Raw genomic sequence first — 20,808 nt, 5'->3', positions numbered from 1 at the left:
CCAGTCCCAGCAAAGGGCAGGGTTAGGAGGCGCAGTCCCCAGAGATGTCCTGCCAGTCAGCTAGATGTCCCCACGTGGCCAGGACAGTGACAAGGGAGTGTGGCGGTGTCACACACAGAATGTGACTGAAGGGGGAAGGGGGATTCTCTGACTGGCGCAGAGGGCAGCCAGAGGGGATGGTCAGCAGGAGGGTGGAGGCCGCCCCACAGGACCACAGACAGGCTCGCCCCTAGCAGAGCCTCAGCTGTCTAGTCCATGCATTCCAGCCTGACCATGGCTTCCCACCCACGTGCGCTTTTCTGTAGGTCAGGGAGGCCAAGGTGGCCTCTCAGGTTCTTCTGTGATCTGTGATCTGTGACAACCATGTCCTACCTGCCAACTTTCTTCTTTGAAGGCAGGAGACTACTTCAAACTAGGTGAGTGGGACAGAGCTCGGCCTGTGGCTCATTTCCCTTTGTATAAAGGGTATTGCAAGGCTTCGTGGATATGTGAAAACAGAAAAAGGGAGGGTTCTCTGGAATCTTAAAAGGATTTAGGTGAGGGAGGTTTATGCCAGAGAAGCTGGGCTGTACGGATCCAGGCCCCCCGTGTCTTGTAAACATGTTGCTATGCTCTTGATTATCCCTTTGTTGAAAGTCCCAGTTCTACTAGCCGTTCATTCAACAAACATTTCAGTACCTCTGTGTGCTGGGCTCTGTGTTTGACTCTGAGAATGCAAAGGTAAAATCCCAGCCCTCAAGAACCCTGTGCTTTAGAATATGTGCCGTGCCCGGTGGTATCCACCAGCCATGTGTGGGCAACAGAGAGCTTGAGAGGGGGCTGGTGCAACTGACAAACTCAACTCGTCATTTCATTTCATTTTAATGAGTTTAATTTTTTTTTTTTTAAAGATTTTTATTTATTTATTTGACAGAGAGAGAGATAGCGAGAGCAGGAACACAAGCAGGGGGAGTGGGAGAGGGAGAAGCAGGCTTCCTGCCAAGCAGGGAGCCCGATGTGGGACTCGATCCCAGGACCCTGGGATCATGACCTGAGCCGAAGGCAGACGCTTAACGACTGAGCCACCCAGGCGCCCGAGTTTAATTTTTAAAACTGATACTCAGTCTGGTTACTGAAAAACTCTTAGGTGTGTTTGGGACACGCTGGGTATGTGAATCCATCTTTTCAACTGTAAATGTTTTGCAATCTAGATACAAGTCAAATATTTCCAGTGAAAATGTAGGTGCAAATTGATATATGCTCTAAGTATAAAATAGACCTCACATTTCAAAGACTTAAGGGTGGGGGAGGGGGGAAGCTTGTAAAATATTTCATTAATAATTTTTAAATTGATTTACATGTAGAAATTATACTATTTTGGATATATTGGGTTAAATAAAACATATTACTAAAGTTACTTTTTTTTCTCTTTGTACTTGTTAATGTGGCTACTAGAACACTTAATTAGACTAGAACACTTAATTCGACATATGGCCAGCATATTTCCACTAGATGGTGTTGGTCTAGATCAACCATCAAGAGCATGAGGAGATCAACAAGGAGCTACCTGGTATGTTGGTGCTGGGAGGGAGCCCTGGGTTGTTGTGGAGACTCCGGGAATAACAGAGATGAGGAGGAACAAGGCTCATAAAATTCAGGTACTTGGAGTTTAACTCCGGGCTACTGGGCCCTGGGAAAATATGGATTCTTTACGGAGCATAAAAAGAGGACATAGCACATCGACCCTAAGATGCACTGTCCCCCCACATTCTAACACTAACATCATCAAATCAAGTGACTTCAGAATCAGGATGTCTTACAATCCACAGTGCATTGTAGTTACATGGTAGGGTTTTTTACATTTCTTATTTGTCCATAAAATAATCGCTCACCTTGCAACTGATGGAAAAGTCAGTATGCTTTTGTCCTCTGAGACGGCTTTTCTGTCACAGTCTGTTTCTCAGAGCAGACTTGTTGCACATTAAGATTTTGTTATGCAAAGTGTATGGAAGGTCTAGAAGAATGCTCCAGCACAGCCACAGGGCAACCCTGGTTCCTTCCATGAGCCACAGGGCCACCGTGGTCTCAGGGACACCGATCCAAGGTAGTGACAGTAGGCTGTGTCACATGTACCATCAGGGAGGGGTCTCTGCCCCATCCCTTGCCCATACCTGGTGGCTGCTTGCTCAATCCCTTCACACTGAATAAAGGACACTTCCTTCCCCCTGGAAAATAAGGATTCTGCTACCTACCATATTTCACAAGGTGGCTATTCAGATCAAGTGACAGATCTACAAGCCCTAAAGAGTCATACCTGATTACACCATAAACGAAGACAGAAAGCTGCTGTTTAGATGGATTAGGCTAAGAACAAGAAGATGGAAACTATATCAGAGAGACACGGACAATCCCTGGCTGTCTCTTTAGGCATGTACCCTGGGTGGGTTGCTTAACTCTTATTAAAAAAAAAAAAAATCGTCAGCCTTTCCCCAGCTCTGGTGACTTCGAAGCAGTAACTTTTCAGCTTTTCTGCATGTTAGAATCATCTGGAGAACTTTTTCAACCACCGATGGCCGAAGCCTGTCACAGACTAATGACATCGGAGCCCGAAGCGCACGGTGGCCTCTGTAGTTTCAAAAGCTCGCCAGGTGAGTCCCTTGCGTGCCAGGTTGACGCAGCAGATGCCCCCTCCTAGCCGCGCTCCGGGATTCAGTCAGAAGATGTGAATCTAAACTCGACACTCCATGCAAACGCTCAGCAAATGCTCAGCTGCAAGGAATGATATTCCTGATATTATTTATTTCTGCAGTCTCTTCATTCCTTTAGATACCCAAAGTTGTAACCTCGGGTTAAAACAGCCTTTCAGAAAGAGCGTCTTTAGACCACAGTTAAAAAAAAAAAAAAAAATTGTGATAACACAACCCTTCAGAGGATGACTTTAACAGAGAAGAGCTCCAGCATTTTGACACCTGCCTGCTGTGTTGGGAGACCCTGGGGAAGATCCCTTTTATGGGACTTGAGCCTTGAGCCTCTCTGACATCTCTCCAAACCGAGCTGGCAGAAGGGATGAAGAGCCCCGGGCTACCGTTGATTGCTCTTACAAAAGGTACTCCAATACCTGTGCGTCCCTTCCCAGATTATTTATTATAGATCTTTGACAAAGAAAGACCTTCAAGTGTTTTAAGTCCCCCTTGTTTTTCTTGGGTTCCCATCAGAGAAGCTGGAGAAAGCTGTAGCTCTGGGGCCAGGAAGAAGGGAGGGAATCTTGACTGGCTGTCACCTGCAGGTGACACAGGGCCTGTCCTGAGGAAAGCACTAGGTCCTCCGCCTCAGCCAGCACCCCACGGGGTTCCAGGTGACCGGAAACAGGTAACGAGCCTTCTTCAAAACACCGCACGCGTGGATGGATGGAGCCAGCCCGGGATCATCCATGCACCAGAAGTAGGGCTCCTTCAGGAGAGGGCGGGTCAGCAGGGCAGAGAGGGCAGTGAAGGGGAGCGGGGGGCAGAGCACTTTGTGGCAGGGAGCCCTGTGATGTCTACAGCCTGGCCCAGGAAGGGGGGCAGTCCTTATTGTGGCGGATCCTAAAACACTTCCTTAGAAGGATGTTGCAAAAGATAGTCCCTTGAAACCTGTCATTGGGTTTTCCCTTGTGGATAATATGTGTGGTATTCATTACATTTAATGGGATCTTGTAGGAAACATTCTTCTAAGGGGTCATTCCTGGAAGAGGGTGGCTTTCCCCGAGCCACTGGTTTGTTTTTTTATTTTTATTTTTTATAGGCCCAGAATTGCCTTACAAATTGTACTTCATTCTCACCTTGAGTTCTAGGCAAGTCACAGCCAAATTCTGTCATCTGGAAAGAATACAGGATCTCATGATGTTCACTCTGTGTGAATCTGGCCTCTGACTGAGTGCTGTTTCTTGTCTTTTTATTTCATTTTTTCCTCTAATTAACTCACTTTCTACAATTTTGTATATCTTTTTATAAGACTCTTGGGGAAAAAAAAGAGAGAGAGAGACCAGAGTAGGCGAGAGACAGTCATGGGCATCTGAGAAGTACAATTATTGTAAAAGAAAGCAACAACCTGAACAACATTCACCGTCAGGCACAGCATTGCTTTAATATCTGGGCCGAGAATTTTAAGTGACCGTGATGGACACTGTCACTGTCCTCCAACCAAAGACCGCCAGGAACACGGAGGAGTAGGAATTTGGGTTTATTGGTCCTTGAAGCCACACAGAGAACCAGAGTGTCGCAGGAAGAAAGCGTGAGAAACACGTCATCAGAGGATGCCGGTTTTACTTGGGTGATGTGGGGGAGGGCCCCAGGAAGGGGGGGGGGTCCGGGGTGGGGCTCACTCTAGATTGGATGCTGTCAGAAAGTTGGGGAGAATTCTGTGCTTGGGTATTTTGTCACAGTGCCCTTTTGTTTGTGATTAGGTAAAATCATAAAGTGGTCTTGTTTTGTTTTATCATGGTCTCAGAGTAACTGGGAGGTTGTTATTCTGTGGGATGACTTGTCCAGTAAGGGAACAGAATGAAGAGATACAAATTCCAGTTATCAAATAAATGTGTCACGGGAATGAAAAGTACAGCATAGGGAATAGGGTCAGTAACATTGTAATAACATATGGTGACAGTTGGTACCTATGCTTCTCAAGGTGAGCATTTCCTGATGTGTATCAAATGTCAGATCTCTATGTTATATGCCTGAGACTAGTGTAATCTTGTATGTTGACTATACTGTAATTTTTTTTAAGTTCTATTGATTCTTTTTTTTTTTAAGATTTTATTTATTTAACAGAGAGAGACACAGCGAGAGAGGGAACACAAGCAGGGGGAGTGGGAGAGGGAGAAGCAGGCTTCCCTTGGAGCAGGGAGCCCGATGTGGGGCTCGATCCCAGGATCCTGGGATCATGACCTGAGCCTAAGGCAGACGCGTAACAACTGAGCCACCCAGACCGCCCCCCCCGACTATACTTTAATTTTTAAAAATAAATAAACAAGAGGAGAACGGGGTCCTGCTGGATCTGAGCAGCTTGCAACTGAGGTCTACACTCCATGCACACTCTTCTGAGACATCAGGGGCTACTTTCTTTCTTTCTCAGTCCCCCACCCCACCTTTGGGCCAGTGACAAAGTCAGACCCCAAGACATTAAGTCATGAAATCCAGATTTCTCCTGATGCTGACATTTTCCTGAGGTCAGAAGAGTGTGCATGGAGCATAGTTTATAGTGAAACCAGAGCTCATCTTAATCTCCTTCAGTGATAGGATGAGATGTTGAACTATCAGTGTGAAAATGCAGTAACATTTAAGGGCATGAGACATTGGCCAAATGTAAAATAGGCAATTAACAGAAACAAAATGACTATTAGTCCCGGTAATAGGTCTCCACGCCAAAAGGTAAAGTGCTGATTTCCTTTTCATGGAAGCAACGTAATTAAGTTATCCTCTTTTTAATAGGACTGATGTGAATCATTTTTCGAATTGAAATAAATTGAATCAGAATTAATCTCAAACCAAAGTCTTGAGCAGAAGCTGTTCACTTCTGAAGTAGCATCTTCTAGAAAATTCCTAAGAATCTCAGTTTAAGATTTCCAATAGAATGGATGTCCAGTCCACTCAGGAGGAAGTGTTGTATTATTTTTTGAGCTGGTAAATATTAACCTAAGGATCAATACTTTACAATTCTAATGTTGGGTCAGTTAACAGGTTATGTAAGTTCCTTTTCATCGAAGCTCAAGGGCAGTTTACTTCAGGTGTCTTTTCTAGAACACGAAATCTCCTGCTGTTGATCATAGGTGAGTGGTTTGGAAAGGCAGCTCAGACTTGTTAATGATAAAGCTAGAGTTATTGTATGAGTCCCTTGTAGAATGTAATCATATTTCAATCATATCTTGTAATAGGATAGAATCTAAGATTGGGGGGTGGGATTTTCAAACAAATGGACCAACCTCTTATTAATTTATAAGAATATAACCTTTGAGTCCCGGAGGGGGTTGATCTTATACACGTTAAAGCTAATGTAATATTTTAGGCCATGGGAGTTTAAGGAAGCTTCATTAATTTCAGCTTTTAGGATTCCACTAGTTCTATTTTCCCTACTATGGATAACAAGATTGGCAAAAGTTTTGGGGTAAAAGGCAAACTTTAGAGAGTTCCTTAATTACAGTACCAGTAAAATGAGTGTCTGTCCTTATTAGAGAGACAAGTGGGAATTTCCCAGGCTGGGAGATAAAAATCAAGCAAAAAAAAATTTTTTTTTTTTGGCTACAGTTAGAACCGTAGCTCCCTGGCAAGGAAAATCTTTAATCTTCTCTAAGAAGAAAACAGAAAATAATCCAAACATATTTATACTCCATTGCAAGAGGCAACTGCATAAAGTCCATCTGCAAGTGTGAAGGGCTTTCGAGACTTTGGTTCTTGTCCACATCCTACTGTGACAGGACATTTTAAGACATCATCAGCAGCGTGACATGTCTTAAAAATATCCTTTGCAATACTTCTATAGCACTCCACCAATGTTGGTTTAATGTTGTTGCTGGTGAATCTCTGCTATTATGAGTAATATCATGAAGCATCTTTACTAAACTCCATTTAAAAGTATTTGGTGTTACACATCAGCCATTCTGAGAGCACAAAATTCATCCCTATGCAACTTTTCCCACTTCTGAATTTTTCCACTTTCCAATTTTCCAAATCAGGGATTTGTCTATGACGGTTAAAAATAACCTCTGTTGGGGCATCTGGATGGCTCAGTCAGTGGAGCATCTGACTCTTGATCTCGGCTCAGGTCTTGATCTCAGGGTTGTGAGTTCAAGCCCCACATCGGGTTCCACACTGGGTGTGGAACCTACTTGAATAAATGAACAAATAAACATTTTGAAAAAAATTGCTAAGAGAGTGGATCTTAAATGTCACCAGGGGACACCGGGGTGCCTCAGTCAGTTAAGTGTCTGACTCTTGATTTTGGCTCAGGTCATGATCTCAGGGTCATGAGACTGAGCCCCACATCAGGCTCCACATTCAGCGTGAATTCTGCTTCTCCTTCTCCTTCTGCTCCTCCCCTTCTCTCTCTCTCTCTCTTTTTCTCTCAAATAAAAAAAATGTTCTCAGCACACACAGAAAAAATGGTAACTATGTGAGACCGTGGCGGTGTTAATTCATCTTATTGTGGCAAACGTTTCACAATACAGATCTGTATCAGACCATCACGTTGTACACCTTAAAATTCCACAATGTTATATGTCAGTTATATCTCAGTGAAGCTGGAGGGCAGAATCCCAAGTAGGCCTCCTGAGTGCGTTGGTTCTCTCCACAGTATCAGCGCTATGATTCTAGATACGTCCTTTTCTTTCTTCTTCATACAGCCCCAAATTAAGGAAACCCAGCAACATCGAAGACCAGCCCGTAAACAAAGGCTGTGCATCAGAACTACTGGTGGGGTAGAGGCTGTTACTGCGGAGTCCTGGACTCATCACAGGTGGATGGTGCTACAGGGCACTTGCATGTATCTCTCTCCAGCCCTAGCAGTGGGGCCGATGGGCAGCGAGGGTGGAGAGCCTCAGATTGGAGACAGCCTCCCGGGCTGGGCCAGGCACGCCCCGAGCCCTCCAGGTCTAGAATGGGGAAATGAGCCTCTGGGGGTGAGGTGGGAGGGGAAATAGTGAGAAGTAGGTGGAGGGGGAGGAGAGAGGAGAAGGGGAGGGGGCATGGGGGGGAGCAGAGAGCAGAAGAGGACCTGAACTGAGGCAGAGACCCAGCCACACTGGTGGCTGCTCGCCTCCCGGCCTGTCCTTCTTTATTTCAGTCCAAGTTTCTTCTCAAATGGGTGACCCCTTGGGAAGAGCATATTCAGACACCATCACCTCCATTTCTCACATCCGCACAAAACATGTGGAACAGTCCAGGACTTCCGACTGTGTGTAAAGGCTTCAGCCCCAGGAAGTCGAGTTCCCTTCAACACCCTGGCGTCCTGAAAAACTAGAGTCTGAAGTACGTGTAAACCAGACCCTTTATTGCTATACTCTGTGAAATTGGGAGATCGATAGCGGGTGGAGCTGAGTGCCCCAAAGGTATTTTGTCTGAGTTCTACAAATGTCTACAGACAGCCAAGGTAGGAAGAACTCCGAGCCAACAGATTACAAGAAGGAAAAGAAACTGGTCCAACATTCGGTGAGAACAGGCAGGAGGAAGAGGGGAAATCTGGAGGCAGCCTCTCGCCATGGCCTGAGTTCGAATCCTGCCTTTGCCCTTTAGCATCCAAGGCATTTACCCTAAAGGGCATTTACTGCCCTTTACCATCACCGTAGTACAGACGTGCCTCATAGGGTTTGTTCATTCTCCAGATTTTTACCAGGCATCTATTTAATGTGCTCGGCACTCTTGTGAAATTCAGCAGTGACCAAAATGGACAAAGTTCAGACTTTACGGAGCTTTCATTCAGTGGGAGTTGTTTGGGGGATTAAATCTGCTAAGTCACGAGAAGCACTTAGAAGCAGGGCCTTGCACACAGTAAATGTTCAATAAATGTGCGCCCTCTTCCGCCAACGCCCGGCTCTGCTGTCCTCTAGTTGCAGGACCCCCGCGGCTGTCCGCATATCTGGGCGTGTGGGTTCTCATCCAAGCTCTGTTGTTCTCTGAGATTTGATCCCACACTTGGCTGTGGGCCCTACACCTAATACCTCTGAGAACAACACTGCCTCCGCCCAGACAGAGGGCTCCACTCCTCAAACCCGCAGAGGTTGGAAACGGTCTCGCTCCCGCTTTTTGCCTGAGGGTGCAGGAACGTGGCACCAGGTGGCAGCCCCTCCCCCCGGCACCCTGGGTTGTGCCCTTCCCCAGGCCTCTGCTTCTGGACGCCTCGAGGAGTGATGACTTCCTGGCGGCCAGTTTAAGTGTGACCGAGTTGTTTAGGAAAGAGCACTTTACATATTTCTTCCCCCCATTTTATAGACGAGGAAGCTGAGGCCCAGAGAAATGAAGTAACCCGCCCGAGGACACACAGCTAGTCACCAAGGAACATTTGGACCTTCTCTACCCAGGACACCACACTGCCTCGAACAGGCTGCAGGGTGAAACCACAGGATGGAAGGATCCAACAACAATCCAAGACTTTGTTTCCAAACCCCGTGGGAGCTGACACTAGACAGACTTGGCAAGTATGCTAAGAGGCCCTCACACGCCAAGCACTGTGGATGTTTCTTAGATGGCTTTGTGTCCTTTGTATTCATTATCGGCAAGAAACTCAACTTCTCAAGGCTAGAATATTCCAGTGTTAATGTAGATCTTATAAACACTTCAAGGGGTGTAAACACGGCAACAGATATGCCGGAGAGAGACCATAAACTAGAAAGAATGTGCTGGAAAGCTTCAGAACAGTGCCCCCGGGGGTCAAAAACTTCATTGAGTTGCAAGAGGCCCCTTGTATTAAACTTCTGGGCTTTTGGATAACTTGAGAAGATTAGTGGCATTCTGAATACAAAGAAATACAAAGCAAGTATGCCGAGGAAGGGTGGGGCCAGGTGGGCAAGGCAATGAGCTGGATCTGGCAGGAGCACAAAGCAGGGTCTAGGCTGGGACCCAGGACCCTGGCGATGGCCTCGTGTGCATTCCATGACCTGGAGCAGGGGAGAAGCAGGGATCTCCGAGCAGCCGGGACGGTTGGTGGTACTGGTGCTGTGGTTCAAGAGGCTCTGTCCCTGGCGGAGCATCAGGGGTTGGGGACTGCCCCAGAGGAAGGGCCAAGAGAGCTGGGGTCTCACTGGGCAATCTGAGATTCCAGGCTGACCCCAGCCTGGCTGAGAAGTGCCCCATTAAACATGAAGCAGAGGCCATGCGGGCTCATGCCCAAGGGGTTGGGAGAGAAGGAAAGGTGTGGCTTCATAGCATGGAGGGGTCAGGACACACACCCGATCCCCAGGTCCCTGAACCTTCAGCTAGGAGACCACCCCCCACCCCCCACCCCCAGCTGCTGGGTCGGAGCCTTCTCACGCTGGGCCTGCATCTGGCACTGGCCGGGCCCTGAAGGCGGAGGCAAGGCCATTGGTGCAGTAGTTGGGAGTGGCTGGGCCCAGAAATGTCTGCTCTCCCCTCTGAGCTCACCCCCTTCACCACAGAAGGTGCAGTAACCCCTTTACTCTGGACGGGGTGCAGGCCAGAGAAGGACGGGAAGAGGAAGCCTTGAGGGATCGTCTGGCTTCGGGTAAGCGGCGCGTGAAGGCTGGGGAACCCCGACACATCCCACGTTTAGTAGGCTGCACGGTTACCAGGAGGTTGCAAGTTTAAGTCATTAAGGTCTGGAAGGCCGAAGTTGTCGCCCCATTCCTGGGCAGGACGGCTCCAGCAGCGCCCCCTGGTGGCCGAACGTGCAGCTCCCCGGCGGGGAAAGGCCCCGCCCGCTTCAGCCCTGCGGGCCCGCAACGGTGCGGGCCTCGCCGGGACCGCCGGGCCGCTCGGTTCTCCGCGCCGCCACCTGCGGGGCCGCTCCGGGGAGGGGCGCGCCTGGGTCCGCACGACGGGGACAGCCCTTTAGGCGCCACCTCGAAACTGCTGCTCTTTGGGGTTTTCGGGTTCTCTGCCCAGGTACGTAAGCCTCACCACCGACGCCCCCCACCCCGCACCCCAGCGTTGGCAGGGAGATGCGGCCTCCCTGGTGCGACCCTAGCAAGTGGCACTCGGAGGACAGTGGCTGTCCTTTTTGACTAGCTGAAGGCGAACCCCTCTGCACATGCTCTTTCCCTCCCTACCATCTCCCATTAGCCTCTTTTCACCAGTAAGAAAACGGAGACTGCTTGTTGCTCCTCGCTTGTTTTTTTCTGTTGAGGTGAAATTCACATAACATCCCATCAAACGAGCAATCACATTTAAAGCGAGCAATTCAGTGGCAGTCAGTGCATTCACAGTGCTGGGTAACTACCACCTCTAACTAGTTCCAAAATATGTTTATCACCCCAAAAGGAACCCCACGCCCATTAAGCAGTGAGTTGTCCCCCATCATCCCCTTCCTCAGACCCTGGCAACCACCAGTCTGCACTTCGTCTCTTTGAATTTTACATATTCTGGATATTTCATATAAATGGACCTTTTGTGTCTGGCTTCTTGCACTTAGCATAATGCTTTTGAGGTTCATCCATGGTGTGGGGTCTGTGTCGGTGTTCCCTTCCTTTTTGTGGCTGCATAATGTTCCGTTGTATGGGTATACCTCATTTTGTCTACCCATTCATCTGTTGATGGGCATTTGGGCTCTTTTCACTTTTAGGTTATTGTAAACAGTGCTGCTATGAACACGCATGCTCATCTATTTATTTGAATAAAAATTGTCAGTCCTTTTGGGTATATCTTAGGAGTGGAATTGCGGGGTCAGGTGGTAATTCTATGTCTCACTTCTTAAACCATCAAACCATTTCCCACAGTGGCTGCACCATTTCGCATTCCCACTGGCAGTGGATAATAAGGGTTGCAATTTCTCCATATCCTTGCTGACACTTGTTATTTGTTCTGTATCTTTTTTTTTTTTAATTATAGCCATCTGAGTGTGAAGTTGTACTGAGACTAATTTTTTTTAAAGTGAATTAACTTAATATTTAAAGAAAACTATTGGGGCGCCTGGGTGGCTCAGTCGGCTAAGCATCTGCCTTCGGCTCAGGTCATGATCCCAGGGTCCTGGGATCGAGCCCTGCATCAGGCTCCCTGCTCGGTGGGAAGCCTGCTTCTCCCCTTCCCGCTCCCCCTGCTTGTGTTCCTGCTTTCGCTGTGTCTCTCTGTCAAATAAATAAATAAAATCTTTAAAAAAAAAGTTAAAAAAAAACAATAGTGCCTACTTCACAGGGCTGATCTGAGGATTAAATCAGGTCTTACCTGCATATGTAAGTGCTCAATAAATGTTAGCCATTATTATTATCCTTGATGGCTCAATTCAGGGCCCCAAACTCCCTGCCAGTGCTATTCCCTGCGCACCCATGGGGAGCAAAATGGAGTGGGGATCTTGAATAGCACAACCAAAGGGCCAGAATGTACGTCTCCAGCCTTGTCCAGGAGAAAGCGTGTCCACATCAGCCGGCCCCAGAGCGGCTGTCCTGCGGGAGTCCTGGCTTAGCCTCAGCCATCGATCTCACGTGAGCCAGCCTGTCTACTAGGGTGGCGGAGTGGCGCCCCACAGGTGCCCACTGCATGAGTTAGTGGGTATGGGTACTTGGAGAGGGTGCCCCAGCCCAGGCCCAGAGCCAGAAGCTGCAGGCAGACGCCAAAGCTGGCCCCGCAAGGGTCTCAGTACCGCCACCCTGCGGACAAGTTGGACACTGCAAAGGGCTACCAGTCAGCAAGTTCAGCAAGAGGCTGAAATCCAGCCTATATTCTGCTCACCAAGGAACTGGCCCTGGCAGGGCTACAACCACCTGGAGGGAAGGACGCCCTTTTCCCTATCCAAAGATACCAGCAGTTCTGTGAGCTGTCAGGGTTCTGTCTGCCCAGGGGGCCCATCGTTTCCTAACTCACACAAAGGTGACATCTGGGTGAGCATCCGCCCTGGGTTTGTGCCCAAGCAGCCACGCAACCTACCTGGTGCACAGGGACAGGATGTGGCAGAGGGGTTGGGAGAGAGCCATGCGCCTGGATTATTCACAGCGGGGGCTCCAACACCCTGGCAGGGGCCCCCGGGGGAACCTGGGCCCGATACGTGCACTCCCACAGAAGCACTGAGCCCCCCAGACAACTCTGTGGGCACTGAGCCTGGTTCCGCTACAGAACAGGATTGGGGGTGGAGCAGAGGGGACTGTAGCTTCTCCTAACATATAAGCTTCTGCAGGATGCTGCGGGGAATCCCAGGCCCAGCTCGGGGGCATCCTCCATGAGCAGGTGCAAGAGCCAGTGGCCTCAGTGGAAAAACAGCTGCATGCACAGCCTCAGGCTGCTGGTGCCCAGGGACTTCAGGGTCAGGCTGACACCTCTGTCAGGCAGGATATGCACTGATAAGAGCCCCTGGGTGATCAGTGAGCAAAAAGTAACCTGTTCTCTGCTCACGGAGCTGTGCTCCCCAGCATGAGGCTGTGTTGACCTAGGGAAGGGGCATCTTGTTCTAAATACACAAAGGCACTCTATAAGCCAGTATGTCTCTCCCTGCGGCACAAGGAGGCCCAGGAAGCACAAGGAGGAGGCCAGGGCCCAGGGCCAATGGGGCTGTTCAAAACCCCGGTTCCAAGCCCCTGCTCGCTGACTTTTGAAAAAATCCTATGCTTGGTGCTTTGATTCCCCTATTACAAGCTGGAAAGTAGCTTGCCTGGTCTGGTGTACATTTTCTGTGAGCTGAGTTCGTGGGAGTCGGTTCCTGTGGACTGGTCATCTCTGGGTGCTGTGACATGTTCAGCGTCTGACCTGCAGGACCACCCTGCCCCCAGCAGCCCCTTGAACCCCATCTCCATCTCCCTGTTGCCCTCTGCTAATATATTTATCCTCCCAAGGCCCTCAGTGAGGACCGCAAAGGAGTCTCCTCTCCCTTCTCCTCCCCTCTTCCCACCCTGTCTCAGCACCAGCCTCCCTCCCAAGCAAATGTCTTTCCGGACTCTGCGATGTGAGGATAATGGATAATATCCATTATCCACCATGGATATCTAGCATTTTTTTTTAATTTGTTTGGATCCCACTTTATTTCAAAATAATTTTAGGCTGCTGGTAGGAGTAAGCACACCCCCGTCTAACTCATAAGACTATTGTAAAAATTAAATGTGGAAAATTATCAAACACAATACAGGTGTGATGTTGTTGCTGTTTTTCTCCAAAAGGACTTAGCCCACCCTTCTCTGGCGCCCCGGTGGAGTTGCCGATGGTAACTCCATGATTTTCCAAGTCCTCTGGGCTGACCTCAGGCATGATGTATGATTGTGTCCTCCCCCACTGGCGTCCACTATGGCTTATAAGTTCCACGGATGAGCCGAGGGTTTTCTGTGTGCTGGTCAGTCTGCTAAGAGCTTTAAATGCCGTATTGAATATCAACTCAGTAGACCCTTGTGTCCCCATTTTTTAAAAGATTTTATTTAGGGCGCCTGGGTGGCTCAGTCATTAAGCGTCTGCCTTCAGCTCAGGTCATGATCCCACGGTCCTGGGATCGAGCCCCACATCAGGTTCCTTGCTCCGCAGGGAGCCTGCTTCTCCCTCTGCCTGCCACTCCCCCTGCTTGTGTTCCCTCTCTCGCTATGTCTCTCTCTGTCAAATAAATAAATAAAATCTTAAAAAAAAAAAAGATTTTATTTATTTGAGAGAGTGCGCGCATGTGCATGAGTGGGGGGGAGGCCAGAGGGAGAGAGCAGACTCCCCACTGAGCAAGGGGCTCCATCCCAGGACCCCTAGATCATGACCTGAGCCGAAGTCAGACGCTTAAGCAACTGAGCCACCCAGGCGCCCCACCCCCATTTTATAGGTAAGAGAACTGAAGCTCAGAATTCATAAAATTTACCCAAGATCTCACAGGTAACAAATGAAAGAGCTGTACCCTGAAATGGTGATTTTACCCCAGGGAACACGGACTCCGAGGCCTCCCTGGCAGTGCGTGGACTGGGTCAGGTGTAAGGCAACGGGGGATGCGGGTGGCTTGTGGCAACTGGAGCACCTATCTGGGGCATTCACGTTCCCAATCTTTTTTCCGGCCATCCCAGCCAAGACACAGTGGCCACTTCCGCCACCCTTGAATCAAGCACTAGTCCTAACTGCCTCCCCGAGAAAGCTGCTCTCCATGCCTGCCGCCAGCCCGCAGGTCCTCATCACTCATACCTGGGAGGCTGCAGGAGCCTCCTCCATGGCCTTTCTGCCTCCAGCCCCTATTCTCCAGAGCCAGACACCATCCTTCCCCCGAGCACCCAGTCCTGCAGAGACCAAGCCCCCACTGGCCCACCGCAGGGACCATCACAGAGTGCAAGGAGCAAGGACTTTGCAGCCTGAAGGTTCTGGGTTCAAGTATCAGCTTTGCTATTTGCTAGCTGGGTCCTCTTAGGTAAGTTACTTCACCTCCTTGGCCCTCAGTTTTCTCGAGAAGGAGCATCATGATGACGGCCAGCATGCAGTCCTTAGGCGCGCTAGATGCATTTATAATTGTGAAGAGTTCAGCCCGGTGCCAGCCCAGTATGTGTTCACCCCGCTGGTAGACACACAAGGCGGTAAACAGGTTGGTACTCTCGCCCCTTCTTGTTTCACTGCCAAACCTGGGAAGTCAGGGAGGATTGTGGACTTGCCCAACTAATAAATGAAACATTCAGCTTCCAAATCCAGGGCAGTTTCTCATCTGCAAGATGGAGACCGAACCTCCAGCTACGCCCGGTCTGGCGTCCACCTAGAGAAGACACCGTGCATACAGCAGGGGCAGGTGCTCTGAACCTACGCTGCCTACTTAGGGAGGCAGGAGGGCCAAGGACCGGCTAGAGCAGAAGCTGAGCTCATCCCCAGACCCCCAGCAGGCCTGCAGGGCAGGGCCATTTTCAGCCCTTTACAGAACTTGCATCTGATTCTCAGAGGCCACCCCCCGCCCATCACAACAAACTAAAACGCACTCACATCCCTCATCAGATATAACATTTCTTTGCTTTAAATGTAAAAGGGCTTTTATAAATTTGCTTTTGAAATTACTTGACTATGAATAAGTCATTTAATTTACTCTTGGCTATGATTTCTCTTCAATCGTTCTGCATATCCTAGAACTCTTGACAAAAATCCAACTTACAGATTGTTTTCAAATATAATGACATTTGTATGGATACCAAACTTAAGGGATATTAAAGTTGACATGCTACTTTCTGAAAGCATTTGATTAAACCTTCACTATTTTGATGCAGTCTATTTCATATTTTGCGGCCCCCAAAACTTTTCTTTTAGGGCTCTGACATTTCCCAGGCCTTAAAAGCCCTCCCTGGGCCCTGGGTAGGTGGGTTTGCTCCCAGAGCCAGGGCACCTGGGGTCTTCCGGTCTCCAGACCCGATGGCCGCCCCTGCACATCCCGCTGCAGGAATACCCACCCCAGACTGTCCGGGGCGTCCTAACTGGTCAACTTTATTCTCATCTTGAAGACAAAATGATTTGCCAAATGTTGGGTTAAATGTGATTTAATACTTAAGCCTTCACTGGAGTTTCAGAGAAATGAATTTACAAATGAGGCAATACTTTGATGGGGCGAATGTTCTGACGTAGGGGTTGGAAATTAGGTTGACTGTCGTCCTAACCAAACCCTACCACCCCCTTCCCATGTGGGGGCACGGCCAGGACCCACCCCTCCTCTCAACCCCCCCCAGAAGGGCCACTGGGAAGGTGAAAGTTTTGTGACTGGCCAGGAACTGTCCCCCAGTGTAGACTTCATTGAGGGCCGTCCCTGCAGGGCAGACTGGATGACGTGGGTATTGCACTCTGGGCTTTATTATTATTATTATTTTGGTGGGGGTCTTTTAAAGCAGACCAGTTTTTTTGTTTTTGTTTTTTATATGCCCATCGGGCTCAAACTCAAGACCCTGAGATCAAGAGTTGCATGCTCTACCGACTGAGCCAGCCAGGGGCACCTAAAGCAGATCAGTTGTTTGTTTTTTTAAGATTTATTTATTTGAGAGAGAGAGCATGTGCACCTCTGCATGCACACAGGTGGGGAAGGGGCAGAGGGGGAGAGAGAATCTCAAGCAGACCCCGAACTGAGTGAGGAGCCTGATGCGGGGCTCGATCTCACAACCCTGAGATCATGACCCGAGCCGAAATCAAGAGTTGGATGCTGAACGGACTGAGCCACCCCGGCGCCCCACAGACCAGTTTTTTAAATTCCCTCTGCTGCCCACCATTATTCACCTCTAACTCCACACAAGAGGCAGAAACCCCAGCTCCCGACTACTACTACGGAGAAGAGGAACGGCAGGTGCCTCCCTCACGCAGATGTCCGCACACACCTGCGAAGCAGGGTGTCAGGAGGGGCATGATGTGATGCCAAGAAAAGGGAAGCAAGTGGCAGGACCGCATGGGAAGCTTTGGGGAGGTAGGGGGCAAGGAAAGGACTTTAAGCTCGGCTTACATATTTTCATTCATTTCTATTGATAAGCAATAAAATATATGTATAATACATTTATATATATATTTTCTTGGACCTGATCCAAGAATCTTGGGCCTGGTGACTTCACTCATGAGCATCTAGACTGGGGGAATATATCCGTGAAGCCTGTAAAGATAATACTAGCTACTACTTATTTTTTTAAATATTTTATTTATTTACTTGAGAGAGAGAGAGAGAATGAGTGGGGAGGGGCAGAGGGGCAGAAGCAGGCTTCCCGCTGAGCAGGGAGCCCGATGCGGGGCTCGATCCCAGGACCCTGGGATCATGACCTAAGCCGAAAGCAGACGCTTAACCGACTGAGCACCCAGGCACCCCCCTAGCTACTACTTATTGAGCACTTAATACTTTATATCCGGAGATGGGATTGACTGAATGAATCCAAAATCACCCTGTGAGGACAGTGCTATTATTATTCCCATAAAATGGGTGAGGACCTAGAGGCACAGAGAGGGGAAGTAGCTTGCCCAAGGTCACACAGCCAGATAACAGTGAAGTCAAAATGCAACCCCCGGCCGTCTGATTCCAGAGCCACGATGGAATCACATTAGCCATGACATTAGGCCATAGTCATTCTTAACAACGAGCGTGATGGTAAATGATGGTGAGGTTTACCACGGGACAGCGCACAGTAATTAAAATGTGTACAGGCATACCTCGTTTTACTGTGTTTTGCTTTATCGCACTTCGCAGATACTGGTTTTTCACAAACTAAAGGTTTGTGGCGACCCTGCCTCAAGCAAGTCTATCATTGCCATTTTTCCAAAAGCTTTTGCTCATTTGTATCTCTGTGTCCCACTTTGGTACTTCTCACAATTTTTGAAACTTTTTTTTTTGAGAGCGAGCACGCGTGCACATGCGTGAGCAGGTGGGGAGGGGCAGAGGGAGAGACTCTTAAGCAGGCTCTATGCTCAACACGGAGCCCAACTTGGGGCTCCATCTCACGACCCCGAGATCATGACCTGAGCCCAAACCAAGAGTCGGAAGCTTAACCGACTGCACCACCCAGGCGCCCCTAAATTTTTTCATTATTATTTGTCATCTCTGTGACCAGTGATCTTTGTGTCACTACTGTAATTGTCTGAAGGCATCACAATCCACACCCATAGAAGATGACAAACAATAAATGTGTGCGTTCTGACTACTCCACCCACCAGCCTTTCCCAGCGCTCTCCCTTCTCCCTGAGACGCAACAATATTGGAATTAGACCAGTTAACAACCCTACAAGGGCCTCTAAGTGTTCAAAAAAGTTGCACGTCTCACACCTTAAATCATAAGCTAGAAATGATTAAGCTTAGTGAAGAAGGCATGTCAAAAGCCAAGACAGGCTGAAAGCTAGGCTTCTTACGCCTATTAGCAAGTTGTGCGTGCAAAGGAAAAAGTTCCTGGAGGAAATTAAAAGTGCTGCTACAGTGAGCACACGAGTGATAAGAAAGCAAAACAGCCTTAAAAAAGAAAAAAAGCAAGCAAGCCAAACAGCCTTATTGCAGATATGGAGAAAGCTGTAGTGATCTGGATAGAAGATCAAACCAGCCACAACATTCCCTTTCGCCAAAGCCTATAGGGGCTAATGCAGCTGGTGACTTTAAGTGGAAGCCAGTGCTCATTTATCATTCCGAAGGCCCTAGGGCCCTTGAGAATTAGGCTAATCTACTCTGTGCTCTATCAGTGGAACAACAAAGCCTGGATGACAGCACATCTGTTTACAACATGGTTTTCTGAATATTTTAAGCCCACTGTTGAGACCTGCTACTCAGAAAAAAAAAAAAAAAATTCCTGTCATAATATGACTGCTCACTGGCAAAGCACCTGCTCACCCAGGAGCTCTGACGGAGACGTGCAACGAGACTCATGTGGGCTTCGTGCCTCCCGACACAGGACCTATTCAGCAGCCCGGGCACCAAGCAGTCATTTCCATTGTCAAGTCGTATTATTTAAGGATTGCATCTCGTAAGGCTGTAGCTGCTGCAGCTAGTAATTCCTCTGATGGGCCTGAGCAAAGTACACGGAAATCTTCTGGAAAGGATTCACTCTTCTAGGTGCCATTAAGACTATTTGTAATTCACGGGAAGAGGTCACGGTATCAACATGAACAGGAGTTTGGAAGAAGTGGAATCCAGCCCTCACGGAGGACTTTGAGGGGTTCCAGACTTCAGTGGAGGAAGAAACTGCAGATACGGTGGAAACAGCAAGAGAGCTAGAATGAGAAGTGGAGCCTGAAGATGAGAATGGATTGCTGCAATCTCATGATCAAACAGGAATAGATGAGGAACTGCTTCTTTTGAATGAGTAAAGAAAGTGGTTTCCTGAGATGGAATCTATGCCTGGTGAAGATTATGTGAAGACTGTTGAACTGACAACAGAGGATTTAGAATAGCACAAAAACTTAGTTGATAAAGCAGCAGCAGGGGAGGGGAGCCCGGGTGGCTCAGTTAAGCGACTTTTGATTTCGGCTCAGGTCATGATCTCAGGGTCGTGAGAGCAAGCCCTGCATTGGGCATGGGACTCCACCGTATGGGGTCTGCTTGAGATTCTCTCCCTCTCTGCCCCTCCCCCTGCTCGCACTCTCTCTCTCTCTCTCTCTCAATAAATAAATAAATAAAATCTTTAGGAAAAAAAAAGCAACAGGTTTTGAGAGGACTGACTCCCAATTTTGAAAGAAGTTCAACTGTGGGTAAAATGCTATCAAACAGCACCGCTTGCTACAGAAAAATGGGAGAAATTGTTTGTGAAAGGAAGAGTCAAATCAATGCGGCAAACTTCACTGTTGTCTTAGTAGAAGAAATTGCCACAGCCACCCGAGCCTTCAGCAGCTACCACCCTGATCAGTCAGCAGCCATCCACATCGAGGAAAGACCCTCCACCAGCAAAAAGATGACAACTTGCTGAGAAGTTCAGGTGATGGTTAGCATTTTTTTAGCAATAAAGTTTTTTTTTTAATTAAGGTATGCGTTGTTTTTATATATATGCCATTTTATTTTTTACATACTTTATACATATGCTACATCTTAGACAGAATGTTATTGCATACTTAATAGACCGTAGTAGAGTGTAAACAGAAGTTTTCTACACACTGGGAAACCAAAAATTAATTCGACTCACTTTATTGTGATATCCGCTTCCTTGAGGTGGTCTGGAACCCAACCTGCAATCTCCCTGAGGTATGCCTGTATTTATAAAGGATATTTTAATGAAATGGGGAAGGACTCACGTTCAAATATCTTAGGAACACAAAATTATACATATATGATCTCAACTCAAAAATGCCTTCTTAGAAAAGAGCTGAAAGGAATATATACATATGTATTTAAGATCTGTAAGGGGGTGCCTGGATGGCCCAGTTAGGCGTCTGGCTCTTGATTTCAGTTCAGGTCATGATCTCGGGGTCATGGGATTGAGCCCCACGTCAGGTTCCGCACCAGGTGTGGAGCCTGCTTAAGATTCTCTCCCTCTCCCTCTGCCCCTACCCACGCTGTTTCTCTAAAAATATATATATAAATCAAAATAAAATAAAATATATAAACATATCTGACATGCAGATGATCAGCAAATAGTTGTTGAAACTGGTGGACTGTGAGTGGGCTTTTTTCTTCCCATTTTTCTAGTTTCCAAATTTCTCTAAATGAAAAGTATTTTCTTTTCAGACAGGAAAAACTATCAGGCCTTACCATTGTCAAATTATTTGCTCTCAGTAAATGCTTAAAAGAAAATTTCTGAGAAACTAAAAAACCAGGAGCAAGTCGTTTTTTTAAAAGAGG

Source organism: Leptonychotes weddellii, chromosome 4, assembly GCF_054177405.1.
Source record: "Leptonychotes weddellii isolate Sample4059 chromosome 4, ASM5417740v2, whole genome shotgun sequence".
Taxonomy (NCBI): Eukaryota; Metazoa; Chordata; class Mammalia; order Carnivora; family Phocidae; genus Leptonychotes; species Leptonychotes weddellii.
This window is presented reverse-complemented; position numbering follows the sequence as displayed.